Raw genomic sequence first — 20,983 nt, 5'->3', positions numbered from 1 at the left:
CAGTGTTGCCCTCCGTTTTGTGATTGTAATTTTATGTTGAGAGGATTACAGTGGGATTGTAACACCACCCTTACTCAGGTCACCTCCCTGACCCAAGGTAAAGGGAGTTTCCCTGGGGTGTGGCCTGTACAACCTTTTATCTCTCAAGAGATAAAAGGAAAGGGAACCAAGCAGAGAGTTGGGGACCTCATACCACCAAGAAAGCAGCACCAGGTGCAGAGCGCATCCTTTGGACATGGGGTCCCTGTGCCTGAGAAGCTCCTCAACCAGGAGAAGATTGAGGTCAAGGACCTTCCTCCAGAGCTGACAGAGACAGAAAGCCTTCCCCTGGAGCCAACGCCCTGAATTTGGATTTGTAACCTACTAAACTGTGAGAAAATAAATTTCTCTCTGTTAAAACCATCCACTTGTAGTATTTCTGTTGTGGCAGCACTAGATGACTAAGATACTATCTAATGTGCTCCTATAAAAAAAAAAAAAAAATGTGCTCCTATAGGGAAATTAAAAAAAGACCTCAGATCTCAATATGGCTGAGTAAAAATCCAGAAATTAGTCATTAGTTGCTGTTGTTAGGTGCCATCGAGTTGGTTCTGACTCACAGAGTACCTATGCACAACAGAAAGAAACACTGCCCGGTCCTGAGCCATCCTTACAATCATTGTTTCCTTGAGCTCATTGTTGCAGCCACTGTGTCAATACACCTCACTGAGGGTCTTCCTCTTTTCTGCTGACCCTGTACTCTGCCAAGCATGATGTCCTTCTCCAGGGACTGATCCTTCCTGACAACATGTCCAAAGTACTTAAGATGCAGTCTCGCCATCCTTGCTTCTAAGGAGCATTCTGGTTGTGCTTCTTCTAAGACAGATTTGTTTGTTCTTTTGGCAGTCCATGGTACATTCAATATTCTTCACCAACACCACAAGTCAAAGGCATCAATTCTTCTTTGGCCTTCCTTATTCATTGTCCAGCTTTCACATGCACATGATGCCATTGAAGATACCATGGCTTGGGTCAGGCACACCTTTGTCTTCAAGGTGACATCTATGCTGTCAACACTTTAAAGAGATCCTTTGCAGCAGATTTACCCAATGCAATGCATCTTTTGATTTCTTGACTGCTGCTTCCATGGCTGTTGATTGTGGATCCAAGTAAAATGAAATCCCTGACAACTTCGATCTTTTCTCTGTTTATCACGATGTTGCTCACTGGTCCACTTGTGAGGATTTTTGTTTTCTTTATGTTGAGGGGTAATCCATACTGAAGACTGTGGTTTTGATCTCCATTAGTAAGTGCTTTGTCCTATTCACTTTCAGCAAGCAAGGTTGTGTCATCTGCATAACACAGGTTGTTAGTGAGTCTTCCTCAAATCCTGATGCCCCGTTCTTCTTCATATAGTCCACCTTCTCATATTATTTGCTCAGCATACAGATTAAATAGTTATGGTGAAAGAAAACAACCCTGACGCACATCTTTCCTGAATTTAAACCAATCAGTATCCCCTTGTTCTGTCTGAACAACTGCCTCTTGATCTATGTAAAGGTTCCTCATGGGCACAATTAAATGTTCTGGAATTCCCATTCTTCACAATGTTATCCATAATTTGTTATGATCCACACAGTCGAATGCCTTTGCATGGTCAATAAAACACAGGCAAATATTCTTCTGGTATTCTCTGCCTTCAGCCAGGATCCATCTGACATCAGCAGTGATATCCCTGGTTCCAGGTCCCCTTCTGAAACCGGCCTGAATTTCTGGCAGCTCCTTTTCAATATACTGCTGCAGCCGTTTTTGAATAATCTTCAGCAAAATTTTGCTTGCATGTGATATTAATGATATTGTTCTATAATTTCCATATTCAGTTGGATCACCTTTCTTGGGAATAGGCATAAATATGGATCCCTTCCAGTCCGTTGACCAGGAAGCTGTCTTCCATATTTCTTGGCATAGACAAGTGAGCACCTCCAGCGGTGCATCTGTTTGTTGAAACATCTCAACTGATATTCCATCAGTTCCTGGAGCCTTGTTTTTTGCCAATGTCTTCAGAGCAGCTTAGACTTCTTCCTTCAGTACCATCGGTTCCTGATCATATGCCACCTCTTGAAATAATTGAACATCGACTAATTCTTTTTGGTATAATGGCTCTGTGTATTCCTTCCATCTTCTTCTTCTTTTTTTTTTTTTCAGAGAGCTTTATTAAGGGTTTAAAATCAGTTCAAACCAGGAACTATATGGCCCATGAAAGTAAAATCACAGAGCCCAAGGCACAATAATCACCCAAACAATTTTTAGGGTTTAGACAAAGAACAAGGCTACAATTTTCTGGTTGGTTTTCAGGAAATTAGGGAATTTAGAGTCGAGCTTTCTTAAAGTGAAGGCTTGTCAGTGATTGGGGGGTAACATGTAGGTGAACTTCAGTGATTGGTGACTTATCTTAAATTGCAGCAGTAGATACAGGTCGGGGGTATATGGGGGATCATAAGACAATGGCAGGTCATGCTTTCCTGGGATCATGCTATAAAACTGCTTTCTCAAGCATGTCTTTTCTGGGGTTCATTGTAAAGGAGAGTTTTTGATAACGCTGTATGTCAAGACCCTCTGAGAAGAGGCTGTGACAACCCGTTTCTGCTTGGCCAGGGAGAAAAATTCCCATTTCTTTTGATACTTCCTGCGTCGTTTAATATTTTCCCCATAGAATCCTTCACTATTGCAACTCAAGGCTTGAATTTTTTCTTCAGTTCTTTCAGCTTGAGAAACGCTGCGCGTGTTCTTCCCTTTTGGTTTTCCATCTCCAGTTCTTTGAACATGTCATTATACTTTACTTTGTCTTCTTGAGAGGCCCTTTGAAATCTTCTGTTCAGTTCTTTTACTTCATCAATTCTTCCTTTTGCATTAGCTGCTCGACGCTCAAGAGCAAGTTTCACAGTCTCCACTGACATCATCTTGGTCTTTTCTTTCTTTCCTGTCTTTTCAATGACCTCTTGCTTTCTTCATGTACAATGTTCTTGATGTCATTCCACAACTCGTCTGGTCTTCGGTCACTAGTGTTCAATGCGTCAAATCTGTTCTTCAGATGGTCTCTAAATTCAGGTGGGATATACCCAAGTTCATATTTTGGCTCTCAGGGACTTGCTCTGATTTTCTTCAGTTTCAGCTTGAACTTGCATATGAGCAATTGATGGTCTGTTCCACAGTTGGCCACTGGCCTTGTTCTGACTGATGATATTGAGGTTTTCCACTGCCTCTTTTCACAGATGTAGTCAATTTGATTTCTGTGTATTCCATCTGGTGAGGTCCATGTGTGTAGTTGCCATTTATGTTGGTGAAAGAAGGTATTTGCAATGAAGAAGTCATTGGTCTTACAAAACTCTATCATTCGCTCTCCAGCATAGTTTCTATGACCAAGGCCATATTTCCAACTACTGATCCTTCTTCTTTGTTTCTAACTTTAGCATTCCAATCGCTAGTAATTATCAATGCATCTTGATTGCATATTCAATCAATTTCAGACTACAGCAGCTGATAAAAATCTTCTATGTCTGTCAGTTTGTCATACTGTGGGGCTTGCGTGTTGCTGTGATGCTGGAAGCTATGCCACTGGTGTTTGGATACCAGTAGGGTCTCCTATGGTGGACAGGTTTCAACCAAGCTTCCAGACTGAGACAGGCTAGGAAGAAGGACCCGGCAGTCTACTTCTGAAAAGCATTAGCCAGTGAAAACCTTATGAATAGCAGCAGAACGTTGTCTGATAATAGTGCTGGCAGATGAGCCCCCCAGGTTGGAAGGCACTCAAAAGATGAATGGGGAAGAGCTGCCTCCTCAAAGTAGAGTCGACCTTAATGATGCAGATGGAGTAAAGGTTTTGGGACCTTCATTCACTGATGTGGGATGACTCAAAATGAGAAGAAACAGCTGCAAACATCCATTAATAATCAGAACCTGGAATGTATGAAGTATGAATCTAGGAAAATTGGAAGTCATCAAAAATGAAATGGAACACATACCATCAATATCCTAGGCATTAGTGAGCTGAAATGGATTGGTACTGGCCATTTGAATTGGACAATCATATAGTCTACTATACTGGGAATGACAACTTGAAGAGGAATGGTGTTGCATTCATTGTCAAAAAGAACATTTCAAGATCTATCCTGAAGTACAATGCTGTCAGTGATAGGATAATATCCATACGCCTTCAGGGAAGACCAGTTAATACGACTATTATTCAAGTTTACGCACCAACCACTAAAGCCAAAGATGAAGAAATAGTTTTTTGTCAACTGCTGCAGTCTTCATTAGTTTTCCCCATTATTAGTAGATAACAAGTGATCTTCATTTTTGTGAAACATAAGATCCAAGTCTTTAGTGGGTGAAAGATGATCACTCTTAAAAAGAAAGATGAAATGTCAACTCTCAAGTACATCTCCTTAGATGTTTCAGATCAAAGCCATGACTTTAATCTGTATTCAAGTCAATTCAAATTCATAAGCATTTGTCGAGTGACTGCTATATGGAAAATTACTCCTGGTAAAGACAGGTTATTAAGACATGGAAGAAGGCTATCTAGATCCCCAAATGGCAGCTATAGTTAGAGATAATACTTTATAATATCATATCATAATTCTTAGAAATAAAGATTTGTTTAAATGGTCTGATATAAACCCCATCTTTCAAATGTCACTACTTCAAAATTCCTAAAAACCACGCCAGGTCTATTCTAAAGTTTATTTTTGAAATTTCAATTAAAAAAAGAAGTGTTAGTAGGCAAGTATAAGAACACACCTAGTCTACATCAGAGAATCCTTTTTAAGGGCCCTACCAACATTCACTGAATAGACAGAGATAGATAGCTGCTGTGGGATCTGCTCTAACTCATGACAACTTTACATACAATAGAACAAAATGTTGCCACATCCTACATCATCCTCACAGTTGCAAGAATGTTCCAGTACATTGTTGCAGCTATTGTCCCAATCCATCTCAGAGACGGCCTCTCTCACCCTCCTGGCTTTCTACTTGACCAAACTTGATGTCCTTCTTTAGCAATTGATCCTTTCTGATGATGTATCCAAAGCAAGTGAGTTGGACAATGTTCTGTTGTGATCTAGAAGATTTTCCTTGGCTAATTTTTGGAAACAGATTACCAGACTTTTCTTCCTAATTTGTCTTAGTCTAGAAATGCCACTAAAACCTGTCCACCACAGGTAACCCCGCTGGTATTTGAAATACTGGTGGCATAGCTTCCAGCATCACAGCAACACACAAGCCACCACAGTATGACAAATTGACAGACAGGTGGTTTATTCATTAAGTAGCAACAGTAAATGTCAATTATTAATGAGTTTTATCTGTCACTTAAAACCGATCTAGCAGGACCTACACTTTGGCAAGACAATTAGCAATTTATTCAAGATAATATAGCAACTTGAGAATATCAAATGTTTGGAATTTTTTTTAAAAAAAATTCATTATTGGGATTTTTTAACTAATGTATCTTGGCTTCTCTTTCCACTGACTTTGGACTTGGACTGCTGTACAAGAAAAAACTTTAATAAACATGTACGGAGTCTTTCTTTCAATTACCAAAGAACTAAGAACCTTTTGCAGCAGGAAAACTTCAATTAAATAGCCAGGAGTTTTCAACAGGGCAAAACGAAATCCCAGCCTGCCATCTAGAGGACACACACTAACTGGCTAGAAAATAATTTACCTCTAGATGGCTCCTGAAGCTCAAAACAAGGAAATATCTTGTAATTAAAAAAAGGAAATTATGAGAGGTTGTATATTTTTTTCTATGAGACTATATAAGATATCCTTATGGAGAAAAAAATAACAAGAAATACTTATTTTAAAAAGCAACTTTTAAAATACAGTAGATTAGACTGTACCAAGTTGAATTTTTGCCCTCCCCTCCAAATTAGCTTGGCCCCTCCAGGCCACTTGCTCAGTGAAGAACCCCAGCCAGTACTACTTCCAACACTCTCTCGGCCATCTTAAGGCATCAGCATGGCGGCCTTATTGTATCTGCCACAGTGTACTCACAGTTATTTTTGGTATCCAGGTATGGCTTGAGCAGACCCAATCTGCTAGTCCTTCAGAATTTCAGATGATGCTCTAACTTGTCTCTCCCCACCAAATGACTCATCCCAGGCTCCTTCACAGATTCCTCATATTTTGAGATTCAATTCCCCTCAGCCTTCATCTGTGTTCTTCTTCCAGTGTTACACCCACATTTAAACTCCTTGGGAGTTCTTTGTTAAATGGTAAATAGCAAAAAAGAAAAAAGAAGGAAGAAATCTCTCAGCTGTATTCTGCACCAGGGATTTACTGATCCCCCTGCCTTCCCCAGTAAGGAGCAAGAAGGCGGAGGGGTCAGGAGGGAGGAAGAATGAACGCAGAAAGAAGAGGAGAAGGAAGAAGGGAAAGAAGAGAAAGGAGAAAGGGGAGGAAGAAAGAGGATGAGGGGGGAACGGAGAATGAAAAAACCAAAACTAAAAAAACACCTAAAGCCTCTCTTTTGATTCAGCTTAAAGTGTCTCTTATCTTTACGTTATTAATTTTCAGTCCCACCTTTTAGGATTCTCTCTTTTCTTTTTTTAAGGGATGCCCAGTGTTAAACAGGAATAAGAATGGCAATGCACATTTTAAAATTTTACATTTATAAAGTACTTGATTTCCAGAGTGCACCACAACATATACATTAAAAAAATCAGGAGACAAATAGCCATCTCATATAATCAAAGACCTACATAACTGAAAGAGACATTAAAGACAATCTAATTAAAACTCCTTATCTTTCAGTAGAAGAAACCAAAATCAAGAGAGATTATATATGTACTCTGGTAAAGATTACACAAGAGTTATTGGTAGAGTTTTCACTATAAGCCACATTGCCTCATGCTTTAGTTTTCTAGCTTGTACAACTAAATAGGACATCCACTAAGATGAAAAACATTTTTGGACTCCACATTCAGAGATTCACTGAGACTGGGAAGGTGCTCAGCAATCTACATTTTGCCAAATACCCAGGTTGTTCTGATGCAGGTAGTCCATATTAAGAAGATACCGTGAAGATGGACACAACCTAACTGCCCATTAACAGATGAATGGATACACAAACTATGGTACTTACACGCAATGTAATACTATGCAATGATAAAAAAAACAATGGTGAATTTGTGAGACATCTCACAACATGGATGAATCTGGAGAGCTTTACGCTGACTGAAATAAGTCAACCACAAAAGGACAAATACTATATAAGATCACTATTGCAACAATGCATGAAAAGGTTTACACACAGAAAGAAACAATCTTTGATGGTTATGAGAGAAGGAAAGAGTAGGGAGGGAAAAACACTAACCAGACAATAAATAAGTGGTAACTTTAGTGAAGGGTAAGACAGTACATAAAACTGGGGAAGCCAGCACAACTTGACCAAGGCAAAATCACATACCCAAACTCCCATAGGGATGGAGTTACTGGGCTAAGGGCTGTGGGGACCATGGTCTTGGGGGACATCTAGCTCAATTTGCATAACACAATTTATAAGGGAAATGTTTTACATCCTACTTTGATAAGTAGTATCTGAGGTCTTAAAAGTTGCAAGCAGCCATCTAAGATACTCCACTGGTGTCACCCTGTCTGGATCAAGGAAGAATGAGGAAAACCAAACGCACGAGAGAAAGATTAGTCCAAAGGACTAATGGAACAGACTGAATCCAGCACAACTAGATGGTGCCCAGCTACCACCACCGACTGCTCTGGCAGGGATCACAATACTGGGTCCCAGACAGAGCTGGAGAAAAATGTAGAACAAAATTCAAACTCACAGAAAAAGACCAGACTTACTGGTTTGACAGACTGAAGAAACTCTGAGAGTATGGCCCTCAGACACCGTTTTAACTCAGCACTGAAGTCACCCCTGAGGTTCACCCTTCAGCCAAAGATTAGACGGGCCCATAAAACAAACAACAATACACGTGGCTGAACCATGTATATGAGACTAAAGGGACACCCCAGCCCAGGGGCAAGAACAAGAAGGCAGGCGGGAACAAGAAAGCTGGACAAATGGAAATGGTGAACCCAAGGTCAAGAGGGGAGAGTGTTGACACATCATGGGGTTGGCAGCCTATGTTGCAAAACAATATGTGTATTAATTGTTTAATGAAAAACTAATTTTCTGTAAACCTTCACCTAAAGTACAATTAAAAAAAAAAAAAAAGGACATATGAAGAAATCGGTGGATTTGCTATCAGGACACCAGAATTAGAGTTCTAATTATAGTGTAAAGATGATAACAATATCTGTCCTAATTATGGTAAGAGTTAACATTTATTGAGCAGTTACTATGTTCTAGGCACCGTGCTAAGTGCTCGGCTTAGCAGTTATGCATTGAATTGTGCCCCTTTCGCCCATCAAGAAAAAAAAAAAATGAAATGTCGAGTCCTAACCCCTGTACCTGTAAATACGACCCTATTTGGAAAGAGGGGTTTCTCTTATTATGTTAATGAGGTCATATCAGAGGAGAGTGGGTCCTAAACCTAATCACTTCTGACTTGGTGTCTTATGAAAAGAGCTGAACAGATACAGCCACTCACACAGAGGGAAGGCAGACACCAAGGAACTCGAAGGACTATCAACAAGGAAGGCTCCTCCCCTGGAGCTGATGCCTTGATTTGGACTTCCAGCCTCCCAAACTCTGAGACAATAAATTCCTGTTTTTTAAAGCCACTCGCTTGTGGTATTTTTGTTATGGCAGCACTAGATTACTAAGACAATGGTTTACCTCATGAACCTTTTCAACAACCCAGATGAAGATTTTGAGGAAACCGAGGCACAAAGAATTTAAATAACTTGCCCACAGGTACAGCCTAGTAAGTGGTAGAGGCAGAATTGAGATGCAGGTAGCTTGTCCTCTTAACCACTATAGTCCACCATACTCAGAACTGTCCTGAAGATCAGGTGAGATAATTTATTCAACAGCTCTTCATAAACTTCATACCATTATTGGGTCTCCACAACATGCTAAGAATTTTTCAATTCACAAATTCAATTTATTATTTTTCAACTTTTACTGTAATAGGAAAGATGTTTATTTTTAGTTTAGAACTGGCTGGTACAAAAGGCATTATGAATTATGAACATGTCTGTGTCAGTTACACTCTTCCAAATTGTTCTTGAATCTAGACTTAATATCCTTGAGAATTTTTTGGTGTATACAGAAGTTGCTGAAGCTGCATTCCCAACATCATACGGCATTTGCTTTCTGTCACAGTAAGCAGGAAGCATGTAGTAACAGCAGAATTTAGGGTGGTATCTGGATTACAACAGTGACTATATTTATGCAACCGCTTACTCCTGTCTCTACTCTCTTTCGGCTTCCCCCAAACCACTGCACACACCCACTACACATAAACATGCACACTCATGATCACACTCATCATACGCTTCTGGTCAAAGAAAAAAACAATAGTTGCTGACTCACAAAAACCCCATGTGTGTCCGAGAAGAACTGTGCTCCACAGGGTTTTCAATGGCTGATTTTTCGGAAGTAGATTGCCAGGTTTTTCTTCTGAGTGTCTCTGGGTAAACTCAAACCTCCAACCTTTCAGTTAACAGATGGAGAACATTAGCTGTTTGCACCACCCAGGGACTCCTACATTTCTGGTACCACGCCTTGATTCCTTGGCCATGGGCTGGCCATATGACCCATACTGGGCCAAACAGAACACTTCTCCAACATTCTCCAAGAAGTTGCTGACGGGACGAGCCTCCTTTCCTCTCTGGTCATGAAGCTGTTCAGTGTAAATCTGGAGTTGCTAGCAGTCGGGTCTCTGCTTGCAAAGAAACAAAGCCTGCCACTGGTAGGAAAGAATGAAGCAGACATGGCCAGACAGGCAGAGATAAGAAGTGAAGGAAGTCCTCCTGGTGTTTGCAACCCTGGACCTATTGTCCCTAAGGCTAGCCATACCCCTGACTTTCTGAGATTTGGTTATGAGAGCCAAAAAATGTCCCCTTGCTTTTCTTGTGCAATTTCAAATTGGGTTTCTGTCATCTTTAACCACAGATACTGACAAATGGCAAGGAAAGAGATTTCTTTAAAGACTAGCTTGTGAAAGCTAAGACTGACCAGGAAAAGTAATTACTTTAGAATATCCCGTAGCATTTGGGGAAATTTGTTTGAACAGATCACTTTGGTCAGAGACTTACAAAGATAAGCACCTGAAGAAAAGTGACCTGAAATCTGTAAAATAAAAATAATGCCAGAAAGTCCTATGGTGGCTATAGACCCAGTTCTTCTGATCCTGTAGCAGAACGTCACAGCACAACTCCACTAGCTGGCTCTAAGATGACTCTTCTTTTTAAGTGGACACGTTAAATTATGGCCACATGGAGTCCCTGGGTGGCACAAATAGTTAAGTGCTCATTTACTAGCTGAAAGGTTGGCAGTTAAAACCCACCCAAAGGCACCTTAGAAGACAGGTCTGGCAATCTGCTTCTGAAAAGTCATAGGCTTGAAACCCTATGGAGCAGCTCTACTCTGCATACATGGGGTCACCATGAGTCAGAATTGGCTTGAAAGCAATTAATGTCAACGATAATTATGACCACCAAAGTGAGGGCAACTCTTTTCAGATAGTTCTATCATTACCTCTCCTGTTGCTTCCTTCTAAAACCTTAGGTCTATTTAGGAACATGGCTTGATATGTCTTCTACTTAAAAACCATGTGTATTGCAAACAACTCTGGGGATACAAACCTACTTCCAACAAACACAGGTCTTTGGCTCCATCATACTTGTAAGTTTATGTTTGTGTGTTCATTTGACTAGTTTATATCTCCAACTAGATGGTAAGTTCCATGAGAGCATGGTGTACATTGACCATTTCTTATATGGTATTCTCAGAGCCATTGAACAAAAATGGAGCTCAAATAACACTGACAAGTACATTTTCTTTTAATTTTACTCTGAATGATGGCATATTAGATCTGATTTTGTAGATGAAGAACCTGAGGTGTGGACATTTACACAAAGCTAGGACTCGATTCGTGGACTTTGCAAGCTAAGTCTTGTGTTCTTTGCCCCGCACTCAATGGACTTCAAAAAGGAAAGGGTATGATATTCTGGGAAAGGCAAACTATAGAGACAATAAAAAGATCAGGGGTAGTGAGAGATTAAGGGAGATGGGGGAGGGATGAGTAGATGGATCACAGGACATTTTTAGGGCAGTGAAAATATCTTGTAAGATACTGTAACGGTGGACACACAACATTATGCATTTGTCAAAACCCATAAGGCTGCACAACACAGAGTGGGTAAATGATGGATTTTAGTTAATACTAATGTATCATTATTGGTTCATCAATTGTAACAAATATACCACATGAATATAACTATACCATACATAACATGAGAAACAGCATGCAGGCTCCAGGAACTAAAGATGAATGGGAGATCAAAGCCTCGTCCTTTTCTGTCAGATTTCTCCTTATCATATAAATGCACCCATCACTGGGGAATTCCGTAGGTCTTTAGGGGGAAGATCAGTCACAGTCCTAATCCCTAGGTGCTGTTTTAGTCATCTAGTGCTGCTGTAACAAAAATACCACAAGTAGATGGCTTTAACAAACAAATTTATTCTCTCACAATGTGTGAGGCTAGATGTCTGAATTCAGGATGCCAGTTCCAGCGGAAGGTTTTCTTTCTCTTTTGGCTCTGGGGGAATGCTCTCGTCTCTTGTTATCAATCTTCCCGTAGTCTAAGAGCTTCTTAGCACCAGGATCCCGGGTCAAAAGGACATGCTCCTCTCCTGGCTCTTCATTCTTGACGGTAGGAGGTCCCTGTCTCTCTGCTCGCTTCTCTCTCCTTTTATCTCCTGTCAGATAAAAGGTGATGCAGGCCATAACCCAGGGAAACTCTCCTTACATCCTGTCAGGGCTGTGACCTGAATAAGGGTGTTGCATCCTACCCTAATCCTCTTTAACATAACCTAATCTTGCCTGTTAACCACAGACAGAGATTAGGATTTACACCACATAGGAAAATTACATCAAATCGCAAAATGGTGGTCAACCACAAAATACTGGCAATCACAACCTAACCAAGTTGACACACATTTTTGGGGGACACAATTCAATCCATGGCAGGTACCTTCAAGCCAATTTTTGGCTCATAGCGACCCCATGTGACAGGGTACAACTTGTCCCATAGGGTGTCCTTGGCTGTAATCTTTAAGGGAACAGATCACCAGGTCTTTATCCCACAAAGAAGCTGGGTGGGTTCAAACCACCAACCTTTTCATTAGCGGTCAAATGCTTAATGGTTGTGCCACCCGGGCTCACAGTCCCCACCTTGGGAAGCTTTAAAGGGGAAACATGGTCTTAAGTATTCTTGAATGAGGTTGGTAACCACACAAGATGAAACTGACCATTTCCTGAGAGGAATACTTAGTAAACTAAGAGAAAGAGGATGTTAACAAGTAGTGGTACACATGTTCACCTTATTATGCATTAAATTGTATATGCATGTTTCATGAACTTTTCTATATGTAAGTTATAACTACAGAGAATAGGAAATTGTTAACTCTGCTGGGAAAGTAAACAAAATGGGTTTTACAAAGCCACTGTTTTTGCCTTTAATGTTTGTTTCGTTTTTAAGTAGAGGAATTTAGACAGTCCATATTTGCTGAGTCAGGTGTATCACTAAGAATTCCACTGGAATGCGAATCCTTCTCCAAACCCTCTCTACCTCTTCTGAGCCACAGGGTCTCTTGTTCTGAATCCAAACTGTCTTTGCTAGCCAAGGAACTTCCACCATGTTTATGCATCTGCTGAGCCTTCTTTTTTGGGAAAGAGTATCTGGAGGAAATTCTTTCATTTTCCTTTCACTCTGGTAAAACCAAAAATCAAACTCAGTACCATCGAGTCAATTCTGACTCATAGCGACTCTACAGGACAGAGTAGAACCACCCCATAGAGTTTCCAAGGAGTGCCTGGTGGATTCAAACTGCTGACCCTTTGGTTAGCAGCCGTAGCACTTAACCACTACGCCACCAGGGTTTCCTTCACTCTGGTAGTAACAGAAAATGAAGCCAGAGCTAAAGTTCCTAGAACCATTTCCATTGTAGTTAACAGCTTTAGGATCAAATATATCTGCTTTGAATCCTGGCTCTGCCACTTAAGAGCCTTACTTAACCTTGTGACTTTGGGCAGGTCATTCAGCTCTCCGAGTCTGTTTCCTCACTATAAAATAGGAATAAATACATTTACCCTCATAGGGTTGAGTTAGTATAATAGCATGGGACCTGGCATATGACGAATGCTCAAAACAGCAGATGTTATTATCTAATGATAATTCGTTATCTGATCCTTCAAACATTCTTAAAGGATATGGCTTGCATCTCGTTTATCCACTAGTCCCAAAGTAACTTGCTTTATTTAGTTCCTATCTCTAGTTGGTTAAACAAATGGATCCAAAGCCAGAAATATTCTACCTTTCACATAGGTAGAATTCAATCAGTTGTGAATAAACAGAATATGAAAATAATTCAGAATAGGATAATCAATAGATTAGTTGAATCCTACCAAGTATGAAGCATCCTGATTGAGAGTTATATTAACCTCATTTACAAAAATGAAGTGATTAAGTTGAAAGAACTTATAAAATGATGAGCCCCATTTGGAGGGCATGGACTCTCTCTCATTACAAAACTTACTTTGTGTTTGTCTCTGTTGCAGAAGACTCCTCCTGGATGACTACAGTGCCCTGTCTCTGAATCCCCACAAAAATCTCAGCCTGCTGAGATGGGAATGCAAACTTGCTTAGAATTACACCATTGTTTTCTTAGTAAGAATTTTTTTTAACCAATAATTAATATAGAAATGATGAAGTAAATCAAACCCACAGTTAATACTTTTCTGTTAGGTTTAAGAATACCAAACCAAAAACCCGTTGCTGTGGAGTCAATTCTGACTCATAGTGACCCTACAGGACAGAGAAGAACTGCCCTGTAGTTTACAAGGAGTGTCTGGCAGATTCGAACTGCCGATCTTTTGGTTAGCAGCCGTAGCACTTAACCACTATGCCACCAGGGTTCCTGTTTAAGAACAACGTATGCCTATTTGAGGGCAGTGGTGGTTCGGCTGTAGAATTCTCACCCCCCATGTGGAAAACCTGAGGCCAAACCAAACCAAACCAAACCCAGTGCCGTCAAGTCGACTCCGACTCATAGCTACCGTATAGGACAGAATAGAACTGCCCCATAGAGTTTCCAAGGACCGCCTGGTGGATTCGAACTGCCGACCCTTTGGTTAGCAGCTGCAGCACTTAACCACAACGCCACCAGGGTTTCCAACCTGAGGCCAATGCACCTCAAATGCAGCCATCACTTGTCTGCCAATTGTTGTTGTTAGGTGCCGTTGAGTCGGTTCCGACCCACAGCGACCCTATGCACAATAGAACGAAACACTGCCCGGTCCTGTGCCATCCTTACAATCGTTGTTAGGCTTGAGCTCATTGTTGCAGCCACTGTGTCAATCCATGTCTGCCAATAGATGCTTGCATGTTGCTGTGATGCCGAACAGGTTTCAGTGGAGCTTCCGGACTAAGACAGACTAAAAAGAAAGGCCTGTGATCTACTTCTAAATATCAGCAGTTGAAAACCCTGTGGATCACAACAATCCCATCCCATTGTGCATGAGGTCACCATGAGTTGGGGCCGACTCAACAGCAGCTAACAACAACAACATATTAGAATGCAGCAATATTTAAGATGGAAACCCTGGAGGCGTAGTGGTTAAGTGCTGCGGCTACTAACCAAAAAGCCGGCAGTTGGAATCCACCAGGCGCTCCTTGGAAACTATGGGGCAGTTCTACTCTGTCCTATAGGGTTGCTATGAGTCAGAATCCACTCAGCGACAACAGGGTTTTTTTTTAATATTTAATATTGGTCATATTAAGAAATCTAAAAGACTAGTTTATGACTCCAATTCAAAATGCATACATGATAATTGATTTTAGGTTTGTTGGTTTTAAGTTAAATGTTGTTAAGAAAATTTGCTGTGAATACTTAAGAAAACAAAGATCTATCACATTAATTAGGCTTACAAAAATTGTCTAAATACGTGGGAAGGTTTAGTCATAAATTTGAAGTGTTTAAAACTTTCAAATATATGCTTTAAAATTAAAACAATTTAATTAACTATGTTTATTTAATAGTGGACTAAATACTAAATGTCTCTTTGAAAATAACTTAAAATGGACTAGATTTATTAACAGGATATGATTTATAAGTTGAACTTAAAAACTTAAGGAAAAATGGGGTTTTAACATTTATAAAATCCAATTTAATATTGTAAATAGTCTTTGTCTTAGTTATCTACTGCTGCTATAACGGAAATACCACAAGCGAACGGCTTTTACAAACAGATGTTTATTCTCTCACAGTCCACTAAGCTAGAAGTCTCAATTCAGGGTGCCAGCTCTAGGGGAAGGCTTTCTCTCTCTGTTGGCTCTGGAAAGAAGTCCTTGTCATCAATCTTCCCTTGCCCTAGTAGCTTTTCAGTGCAGGGACCCCACGTCCAAAGGACGCCCTCTGCTCCTGGCACTACTTTCTTGGTGGCACAAGGTCCCTCACCTCTCTGCTCACTTCTGTCTTTTACATCTCAAAAGAGATGGACTCAAGATGCGATTTAATCTTGTAGATTGAATTCTGCCTCATGAACATAACTGCCTCTAATCCTACCTCATTAACATCATAGAGGTAGGATTTACAACACACAGGAAAATCACATCAGATGACAAAATGGTGGACAATCACATTATACTGGAAATTATGGCCTAGCCAAGTAGACACACATTTTCGGGGGACACAATTTAATCCATAACAGTCTTTTCTATGTGTAAGAGTCAGGAAAACCAAAATTGACTTCTCCTCCTCTAGTAAAATCTCTGCTAGATTATCTCTAATCCACTGGTCTTCATTAGTTTGGGGGGGAAAAATTGGTCCCTATATTTCCTGTTGCCTGCTGTAACAAATTACTACAAACTTAATGGCTTAAAACAACCAAAATTTATTGTTAATTTTGGAGGTCAGAAGTCTAAAATCAAGATAAAGCAGGGCTGCATTTCTCCTGGAGGCTTCAAGGGAGAATCTCTTCGCCCTTCTCAGCTTCTAGAGGCCACCTGCATTCCTTGGCTTGTGGCTCCTTCCTTGCATTGTTCCCAATATTATGATTCTCTCCTCTGCACTGACTCTGATCCTCTTGCCTCTGTTATAAGGACCCTTGTGATTACACTGGGCCTGCCCGGACAACCCAGGGTAATCTCCCCATCTCAAGAAACTTAATTACCCTTGCAGAGTCCCTTTACCATGTCAAAAAAACCCCAAACCTGTTCCTGTCAAATTGATTCCAACTCATAGTGACCCTATAGGACACAGCAGAACTGCCCTGTAGTGCTTCCAAGGAGCAGCTGGTGAATATGAACTGCCAACCTTTTGGTTAACAGCTGAGCTCTTAGCCACTGTGCCATCAGGGTAAGGTAGCATATTCACAAGTTCTGGGGAATAAATTAGTGCTTCATGAGAGCTAAATGTGGATCCTGAACCCAAACCATTTCTCATGCTGGCATATGGCCAATTTCTCAGTAGACTGTAATTTTAGGCACGTGTACAGTAGCAATTTTACAGTAGCAAAGGAGCCCTGGTAGCGCTTGGCTCTTCGCCAGAGGGTTGGTGGTTCAAACCCACTAGTGGTTCTGCTGGAGAAAGCTGTGTCAATCTGCCTCTGTAATGATTTACAGCCTTGGAAATTCAGTTCTACTGTCCTATAGGGTTGCTATGAGTCAGAATCAACTCAACAGCAATGGGTTTGGTTTGGTTTTGGTTTGGTGGAGTACCATCCTTCTAGTTTGGCTTCCTAGTAGCTACTGGTTGCAGCCTAGTCTCAACCATCTGCATTTTAAAATGGCAAGTTACCAGAGTTTGTTCAACACTAGTTGGCATTTCTATTGGATTTCATTGGCAACAAAAAGGGTCCGTCATTTGGCTGACTCCCTTCCCTAAATCCAGTTGATATTCCAAATTTTGATAGGGCAGGGTTTTAATCAACATGACAGGAAACTTCACTGTTCAAAAAAATTCAACCAAAACTTGGATATGAGGCAAAAAGATTATTGCATGCCCTTTCAAAGTCATACTAAGGCATTGTCTACCAAGCCTGTTTAAAGGTCATCTGACTTTCTAGGAGAAAATATAACTTTGTTTGACTTACTACTTACTATTTATTACAGCTCAGACTTTATAAGATGTAACATGTAGAAAACTGGTAAGGTTTCAAGTTTTCACATGTATCCATCCTTTGGATCAGCTTTGTAAACCTGTTGTTAGTTGCCATTAACTCACAGTGACCCCATGCACAACAGAATGAAACATGGCCTGGTTCTGCTCCAGCCCTATGTTCATTTGTAGATCGGATCACTGTGGTCCATAGAGCTTCCACTGTCTAATTTTTGGAAACAGATCACCAGGCCTTTCTTTCTAGTCCACCTTAGATTGAAAGCTTAGCTGAAATCTGCTTAGCATCATGGCTACACCCAAGGGTTCACTGACAAATGAGTGGTGACTGTGCGTGAGGTGCACTGGCCAGGAATCGAACCTGGATCTCCTACATGGAAGGAAAGAATTCTACCACTGAACTGGGCATTTGTAATTTGCAAGCTTACTTGTTCATTAATTTGTGCATTAAATAAATCTTTGACAAGTGCTCACCATATGATTTGTTTTTAACTTTATATGTTGACATCAGGCTTCTCTGTTAAGGGAAGAAAAAATCTCTTATGAAGCATGTTCCAAGAAAGCTTATGTTAGTGATCAGAAAACTACATGGAGAAAAAGGGAACAAAACATTCTATGTAGAGGCTGTACAGAAAACTGCTAGGTAAATCCCTAGGTTGTGTGAACAGTTAATACAGTCAGCTGCTACCTGAAAGCTTGCAGATTTGAATCCACCCAGAAGTGCCTCAGAAAATAGCCCTGGCCATCTACTTCGGAGCAGTCATTGAAAATCGTATGGAGCCCAGTTCTACTCTGACACACATGGGGTCACCATGAGTTGGAATTGACTCAACAACTGGTTTTCTGAGTTTAGGTAAATTTAACCATGTTATTAGCTAAAACTCATTTAATGATGCCCCTGTATTTGGCCATCTATAAATTAAAAAGGAGCCCTGGTGGTACAGTGGTCAGAGAGCTTGGCTGCTAACCAAAAGGTCAGTCAGTGGTTCTAACCCACCAACTGCTCCATGGGAGAAAGATGTGGCAGTCTGCTTCTGTAAAGATTTATAGCCTTGGAAACCCTACTGGGCAATTCTATGTCCTATAGGGTCACTATGAGTCAGAATTGACTCAACAACAGGGGGTTTTGGTTATAAATCAGAAAGCAGCATGAAACACAGCAGGATATTTTTAAAAAGCCACTGCTAAAAAAATGAAAAGGGAAGTCAGAGTGGGAGAAGAATTCAAATCAGATATTTAATATATGACTTATAGCCAGACTGTATAAAGAGCTCTCAAAACTCAATCATAAGAAAATAAACAATCCAATTTTAAAAAATTAGAAGATTTGAACATTTCACAAAAGAAGATACAAGGATGGCAAATAAACATGTGAAAAGATACTCAACATCATTAGTTATTAGGGAAATGCAAATTAAACACACAACAAGAGATCTATTAAACAAATAAAGAAAAAACAAGGCCCACTGTCATCGGGTGAATTTTGACTCATGGTAACTGCATGGGTTACAGAGTAAAACTGCTCTATCGGATTTTCTTGTTTGTAATCATTACAGAAGCAGATTGCCAGGACTCGTGGCATCACTAGGTGGATTAGAACTGCCAACCTTTAGGTTAGTAGTTGAGTGCAAAACCGTTTGCACCACCCAAGGACCTAGGAAGACCTATTAGTGTCTAAAAGCAAAGACAGACTATACCACTTGTTGGCAAGAATATGCAGCAGCTGGAGCCCTCAAGCACTGTTTGGGAATGGAAAATAGCACAACCACTTTGGGAAGTTTGGCAGTTCCCTAAAAAGTTAAATGTATACCTAACCATATTCTTAAGTATTTGGCCAAGAGAAATGAAAGCATACGTTCATACAAAGACTTATATATGAATGTTCATAGTAGCTTCATGTGGAATAGGTAAAAACCCAGGCATCCACCCTTAGGTGAGTGGATAAACAAACTGTGATACATCTATACAATGGAATACTACTCAGGAATAAAAAGGAACAAACTATTAATACACACAACAAAGTGAATAAATCTCAAAGTAATTGTGCTGAGTGGAAGCAGAGAGAAAAACACAAAAAACAAAACCAAGAAAAAAAAACGCAAATGATTTCATTCGTATAAAATCCTGTGAAATGAAAAGTAATTTATAGTGACGGAGAGCAAGTCAAGGGTTACCTGAGGATACGGGAGTGTGACAGAAGAGAGTACAAAGGGACTTCAGGAAGCTGTTAGGGGTGATGGTTATGTTCATTATCCTAACTGTGGTCAAGCTTTCACAGATGTACACGCGTCAAAGCTGATTAAGTTAGCACGCTAAATATGCACCTTACTCTGTATTAATTGTACCTCAATAAAGCTGTTAAAGTGGGCAGGATAAAATCTTACTGGATTTAAGTGTTTCTTAGAGGAAATCTGAATGTTCAGCTGTTGAAGTCCTATCAGGCAGCCTAACTCTTAGCTTGAGGTCCCTGAAATTCCTAACATTTATCTGTAACTTTGTAGGTGTGCAATTTTTCTATGGAGGTATCGTTAATCACATTCTCAAAGACATATTAAAAAAAAAAAAAAGGAGTTAAAAACCACTATTTTGGAAGAATCTAAATAATGAAAATTTGTTATCCTCCACAATAGTTCACATTTTTTTTTTTTTAAATAGAAAAACAAGTGGACACAAGGTCCAGATGATCTCTCATAATGGCGTGCACACCCACTTGGACTGCCCTCCTGGTCCACAGGAATTCCTCTTCTCTGGTAAATGTCCTCTCCCCTTGGTCAGAGTTGTTTGGACCGGGAGAATAACTGACCTGACATAGGCTAATGAACTCTTTCTCTGGGAAATATGGAATTGTAACTAAGAAGCTATAATAGTCTAAATTCTTCCTCATACAAGGATAAAAATATAGTAGCGATACGGTCGCTGTGAGTCGGAATGGACTCAACGGCAACGGGTGTGGTTTTGTTTTTTGGTTAGACTTGGTCATTATATGTCACGTGGACTGGCAAACAGAGAAAGCCAGTCTCACGAAAGATTGAGAAAGATAACTTCCTGGTTTCTTCTCAGTGCCCCCGCCTCTGGCCCCAACCTGTCCCTGCGATCCAGTTGTATCCCTGACCTTGGGTTCTATAGTCCGACCACCTTACACCTCACCCTTAAAATAAACTCCCCCTCCTTGTTAGCTTAGGAGGGTTTCTATCACTTTGCAACAAAAAGCCTGTCAAAATGAGTTTTTATCTTTGAAAGCAAACACTGGGATTCACTTCATATTGGAAAAGTAATTATTTATTATGACAAAAATAAAACTGTTGACCAAAAACAAATGAATGTTACACTATATTGCACCATGATTGTAAAGGAGCCAAAACCTGTGTAAAAGATGAACATTTCCGAGCAAATAGCATCCTTTTACTTGGGTAAGCAGACATGCAACCAACCCATTATAACATATTTGCAGAAACAAAAAACCATGAATCCCAGTAACTTAAACCTAACATATAAAATAGGCATTTTATGAAAGCAATGAGCTATTAAAATTTTAAAACATCTTTTAAACAATCCCACCATTAGAACATGCTTTGAACCATTTTCAAGTAGTGATATGTATGCATTAAGTAATTTTTTTGTTCTTTTATTAATGCTTTAAAAATATTGGACAAATAGCACACATTTCAAGGGGTTAGTTGGGGTTAGAAG

This window comes from Loxodonta africana, chromosome 4 (genome assembly GCF_030014295.1).
Source record: "Loxodonta africana isolate mLoxAfr1 chromosome 4, mLoxAfr1.hap2, whole genome shotgun sequence".
Lineage (NCBI taxonomy): Eukaryota > Metazoa > Chordata > Mammalia > Proboscidea > Elephantidae > Loxodonta > Loxodonta africana.
The sequence above is the reverse complement of the archived record's forward strand: the minus strand, read 5'-3'. Positions refer to the sequence as shown.